At 46.2% G+C, this 6,000-nt stretch overlaps 1 protein-coding gene across 1 annotated transcript in view; it reads right to left on the reverse strand.

Annotated features, from left to right (window-relative positions):
- The window catches only part of KCNJ15 (potassium voltage-gated channel subfamily J member 15), a 40,070-nt gene extending 35,696 nt beyond the window's left edge, over nucleotides 1-4,374 (reverse strand). Inside the window, exon 1 of the mRNA XM_006916741.1 lies at nucleotides 4,140-4,374. The gene's annotated coding sequence lies outside the window, so the exon portion shown is untranslated. The remainder of the gene's footprint in view (nucleotides 1-4,139) is intronic.
- Between the last annotated feature and the right edge of the window lie 1,626 nt (nucleotides 4,375-6,000).

Below are 6,000 nucleotides of genomic sequence, written 5' to 3' on the forward strand. Positions count from 1 at the left end.
ACTGGTCATTAGATATGTACAAGACTGATTATTTGGTATTTTCACCTATCATTTCTCAGAGCTACTTAGAGGGCAGTGAGCAGCTAAAATTTATATAAATTAATTCAACTATTCCTTCCAGAAGTATTGGGCCTTTATGATGTGTGACACAGAGTGGCCTCATCAAGAAGTTACTGAAACTCAAGTGTCAGAGCTCCCCAGTCACACCAGCCTTCCCCACAGCCTCATCCCTAATTTTATAGTCATAATTTTCCACTTGTTTTTCTTGAAGAGATTCCCCCAAATCGTGTGATCTTGAAGCTCCGCATAATCTCGATCAGCCTCTAGTGCCGGCACTGGAGAAAACAGAAAAGAATTTCAGCCAGGGCACCTTCACCTGGAACAGAGTGTGGATCGAAAGTCAAAGCCAGCTACCTGGGTCCTCGAGACACCCTAAGGATCAGATCCAGGACTGCAGTGCCTCTCCTCTGAGCCACCCCCATGTATTCCGATGGCCCCACTTGACTCTGAAGATGAGTGTGATCTATAATCCTCGGGACACGGTCAGACCCAGGATGTCATTTTCGTGAACTCAGAACCTTGGCTGGGAGTTTGAGTAGCCAGTGCAGCTGTGTGGCTGTCGCCCAGCCCCCATAGAGGGAGCTGCTTGCTTCGTTTCATGTGATGACTATGGGGCTACACTGCTCTGCATTTGACCTTCAGAGTCATGGGGAAGGACAGAACGAAACGGTGCTTATTCTGTTGCTAATTCTTTCCAACATTTCCTCTAGATCCTCAGTCCTGAGGTAGCACAGACATGCTCTGCCATTTAATTGCTTCCTGTGACATGTGTTTTCGAGACACCAAAAATCAATACCTTGTCTTTGTTCTTGTGAGTTTTCTGCTCGGCGCATGATCGGGCAACCCTCATTCACCTTTGTATCATGATAAAAAAAATCTGGAATTCGTGCTACAGAATTTCAGGTCTAGAAGCATAGACTGTGTTCTGGAATTAGGCTGCACGCGAACTTCTGGATTGCAGTGACCATGGGTTTCATGGTCTCTTCGCCAGTGAAGGCAGGTGCTTGTTGAGTGCGACACACAGACACCTCATGAGCTATGACCGTTCTTTATGAAATGAGCAGAAATGTTCGTTTTGCTAAAAGCCCTGGAAGTCTGTTAAGAATTTGTGGACTTAGGTGCATTGCGCTGAGTGGAGGTGACCGCCCCACTGCCTGCATTAACGCAGAGAGCATTTTACAGACGGGACGGGACACCCTCTGCCAGATTCCACTTTCCTGTTCTGTCTCTTACCCGGAAGGTCCGCTTGCTCATTTTTTTCCTTTCATCTCAACCACGTAACACCTAGTAAGTCAAACTTCTTTCTCAGAACCTTGTTGTTCAGATCATATGTTATTTCCTCTCCCTCTGTGCCCCCTGTTGCTCCTTTCAAGGGGAGAGGCAGGTTTCCCTTTGTCCCTGTCATTGGGGGAGGGTTCACTTCTGGCCTCACAGCTCCCTTACCTGTCTATAAACTGGCACCAGGAAGCTACCTGAGCGGCATCAACCAGCCAGGTGTATTGGGTCACATCTATCCCCTTCCATGGCAGGGCATCCCTGGGCACTCAGAACAGGTGGACCGTCCTTGGTTCACTTTGCTCCCGCCACGCACATGCCCCTCCAATGACACCAAAAGCCACACTCCCCAGGTGGACCTCTGAGCTGAAGGTGAAGGGCAGGAGAGACAGAGGCTGGATCATAACCTCTGCCTCATATGACTCTTGCATTTATCCACTAATAAGCAATTAACTATTTTTTGCAAGCATAGAAGCTAACGTTAACCCTTGCCATAGCTTCCTGACTGTTTTTGGAGTAGAGCGTGTTTTGCTTCAAAAAAGAATTAAAACAACACATTTGGAGATACCGATTTACTCCAGTGGGAAGGGTTCGAATTGTCATGGGCGGGGAAAGACAGTAGCTGAATTACTTACAAATTAAAGACCGAAGGAAACGATCAGGGTGTTTTATGCCTGAAACAGCCCTTCCCTGGGGCTAGTCGTCAGCAGCTCTTCGAGGCTTACGGCTCATTCTGTGGCCTGTTATGTTGGTTTTGAGGTTCTAATGGGTCCACAAGGCCAACGGAGTCTACAAACGACTCTGGACCCTGAAGCGATGTCTCCAACACGTGAGACAGGGTACGCAGGAAGCGACATTTCAAGTGCTCAACACTTACTAAGCCTAGAAAAAAGTTCGCCTCTATTTGGTGCCTAAAACCATACATCGGTAGTTCTTCTCACCGAGCATGTTGCCGTCATCCAGGTGTACAGTCACGTACACCCCACACAAGAACAACAGCCTTTCCCACATCGCCTCCGTGGGGGAGCCAGCCGAGCCCCGTGCAAAGAGCCAGCAGACCTGCTTTGGTTGGCTCTCCGGGGCTGCTGGCGTGGGAAGTCCGGGGTCTCGCTCTCTCTCCTTCCCCCGACACCGGGCTGTCTGCACTGGTTGTAAGTGCGAAGAGAGGAAATTAGGGAAATAACACTTTCTATAAAATGACCACAACTGTTGGTAGAAGGAAGGAGTGGGAAGAGGGCGGGAGGAATTTTTGAAAATATGCTTTCCTTAAGCAACCAGGATCACAAAATTCAGCTAAGCCTATTTCTATAAAAACCCCAAACTACTTATGCGTTTATTTAACTCCTGTCAGCTCTGTTACCGGATGAGCATTTCTGAGATATGTAACTGGCGATTGGGTTAAACTCGTCTACTTTCCAAGCTTTCGTGAAGACTTGTCGTGTGACCTCTGGGTCGCTACTCCCTGCGTGGCCATTTATTATATTCATAGCTTGGGAAGTAGAAAAACAGCAAAAAAACAAAATCCAGGGAAAGAACAGCGCCGGGGGAGCTGTGTGTGAGGTAAGTGCTTTGTTGTTCAACTGGAAGTCTCTTGATATTTAGTTTTCGCAAAATGATGGCATTTAAACATGCAATATATTAAATTATATATTTCTCTTAATTCTTAAGACAAGTTTAAATAGAGAGAATTTATCACCTAAGGCTATATTGTTGATCGTTACATGTTTGTTTAAACATTTACAAGAGGAGACAAAATGGGGTTAACAGTGATGTGTGTGTGTGTGTGTGTGAGAGAGAGAGAGAGAGAGAGAGAGTGTGTGATTTTCAGGTTTAAAAAAAAGAACTTTAAGAATCGCTTGTCGTGTTTTTTCCAAGGGAAAAAAAATTAAGATATTTTCCGATAAGAAGAAATAAATCTAAGCGTTCGAATTGAGTGTGACAAACTTTGGTCTTTAATTTTCCCAAGTTAAATCTTGCATTTGTTGTAAGTTTCTGAACCTGTGACTTAAAGTAATTGGGAGGTCAAGAAATACCCACCGAACGATGAATTCTCATTTCCTACAGACAGCTAAATACGGAAGTGCAGAGGAGGAAAAAAAAAAAAAAAACTAGCTTCACAGGAGCTACGTGAAATGTGGAAATTTCACCCAGTATAACATTCATTAGCCGAGAATAGTCTAAACGCACATGAAATTATACACGGATTATAAGACGCATTATCCATGGGTCATGAACAAGGTTCATAATGTTTTCAAAGTCAGAATTGTTTACATTCCTTATACCTACCACGGAAAACTTACATAACTTTTTCTCAGAAGGATAGGTAACATTTTAAAATATTCCAGTGAGGTTTCGCCTTACGGCAACCTCAACTGATTTCTCTCCTGACAATGGAAAATAACTGCCGGAGATCGACCCCGAGAACTACATAATCGCTGAAAATCAATAACAAACTTGCCCCGACAGACAATATGAGAGAAAACAACACTTGCAAAGAGAAGTCAGGATAATTCTTCTCCCTTGATCTAGATCACTTACACCCTCAACAAACAAGACAACATCTGGATATTGTTTCACAGGCAAGAATAAAGCACTTTTTTTTTGCCCCATCATTAAGTAAAAACCCGTTCTCCACATGCAAACGGCACTTGTAAATTTCCCCAGATAAGCCTGGACGTCTTGAATGATTTAAGCAACGTTTAAAAGAATCACAACTTTTTCATTACCTTTAGAAGTAAGAGTGTTTCAGAAGTATCTCCAACATGCTGCCTGCTCCAGTGTTGACACAAGCCCAGACCTCTTACCTGCAAATACGGGTGAAGGCAGACTCCTGGCTCGATGTGGGGGTCTGACAAGGCACAGGAGGGATCACTCCATGCAGATTGCCTTGGGAGAGATAGGTGTTTAGGTTCCCTCAAAATGAAGAAAACTCTCTCGCTGTTCACTGTCAGTCAAAAACAAGTTGGTACAAGTTTGAGTAGGATTTACCTGAAGGAACTGAAGAGAGAAAGAAAGAGATTGGAAGAGACGGGGCAGAGGGAGGGAGGGCCAGGGAAAGGAGGGAGGGAGGGAGTGGGGGAGGGGAGAGAGAGAGAGAGAGAGAGAGAGAGAGAGAGAATCTGAGAGAGGAGTCCTGTGGTCAGCAGCGTGTCTTCAGGAAATCTACAGACCAGCAAAGAATTCTAATGGACATGCAGTTCTGAACGCCTCAAACACCTGTATAAAGGAAGGCTCGTGCCCTTTTAAAGAACACCAGTTAATCTTTGAAGAAACCTCAGCCACTCTTATCAAAGCCTTTTTTAAAGTCCTTTTGCCTAAATAAACTCTAAATAAATAACCAGATTATCTTCTCCAGCCAACTCTTCCCCCGTGTTCTCCCTTCCTCTCTCTTCTCCTCACTCCACGTGAGTATTAATAAAAATCCCCGCCTCCAATAAAAATCAGAACGAACCCATCAGATAATACATATACCAAATATATATAAACAAAATGGCACAGACTTGGAAACGTGCTGTCTTTAGCTCAGTCCCCTTACGGTCATGTTGATTTTTCCTATAGGCTCTATTTTTCTTAATCGAAAAAATGTCAGGAAGTTGGATCGACATGGGAGAAGCTGCATTCTTCTGGATCGTGGAAATTGGAATTGGGGATCCACGTTGGAATCTGGTTGCCAGCATTTATGCACAAGGTCTGGCACTTTTATGCAAAAGGGTGAGAATTCCATCCTAAAGCAGAAAGAAGGCTAAGGGGTCGCCTCCCGGGCTCTGGCGACAAAGGCAGAGAGCTTCTTTCTGGAAGGCAGTTGTGTGTCCTTCCTTTGCCAAGCCATTTCTTGCCGTCATCATGCCAAGGGAGGCCGGTCCAAGCCGGCGTGGGTCACCAGCGTCCCCATGGCCAGAGTTGCGTGGAGACTCTGGTAAGTTCTAAAAGAGAGGATGGCCTCCCCACAAGTTGGTACAAGGGCCAGTGCACTGGCCCAAAGGCAATTCCAAGGGGAGCGACAGCTCAAGGTCACAAAGCATCCCTGCACAGGGCCAGGTGGATGCAGCCACTCTAAATTGGGGGAAACATGGGGTGACTTGATTTGTTTCTGTCCCCTTCCTCTGAGTTCTGGGCAGCCTCTCTACTTCGCGAAGCATCTGAGGAGATGCTCACATGTCCCCTGCACAGGGCCAGGTGGATGCAGCTACTCTAAGTTGGGGGGAACAGGGGGTGACTTGATTTGTTTCTGTCTCCTTCCTCTGAGTTCTGGGCAGCCTCTCTACTTCGCCCTGGGTGCCGCTGCTGCTGTTCTGGGGGCTTGACCTAAATGTGGGCAGGGGGAAGGGAGGGTTCATTCTGCTCTTGGGAGGAAGGTCTGAGACCTCTCCATTGCTCCCGCCCACTCCCTTGACTCAAAGCCCTGACATAAGCCATTCCTTTTTCCTGTTTCTTCGCGGGCATGATGCATCAGCGTCCTTCCATTTCATCCTTCTCTTTCCCGTGAAGCAAAGGTTTCCTCTTCAGCCTGGGACCCTGTGCTGGCCCCTCTGAGACACTGGCCTCCAGAGGCTCAGGGCTTGAGAGGATGAAGAAGCCACACAAGGTTCGGGCTTCTTCAAGCTGGCAGTCTCACTCTCAAACTGTAGAATCTGATAGACCTCACAGGAGGGTATTATAAAAGTC

Source organism: Pteropus alecto, unplaced genomic scaffold (genome assembly GCF_000325575.1).
Source record: "Pteropus alecto unplaced genomic scaffold, ASM32557v1 scaffold97, whole genome shotgun sequence".
Lineage (NCBI taxonomy): Eukaryota > Metazoa > Chordata > Mammalia > Chiroptera > Pteropodidae > Pteropus > Pteropus alecto.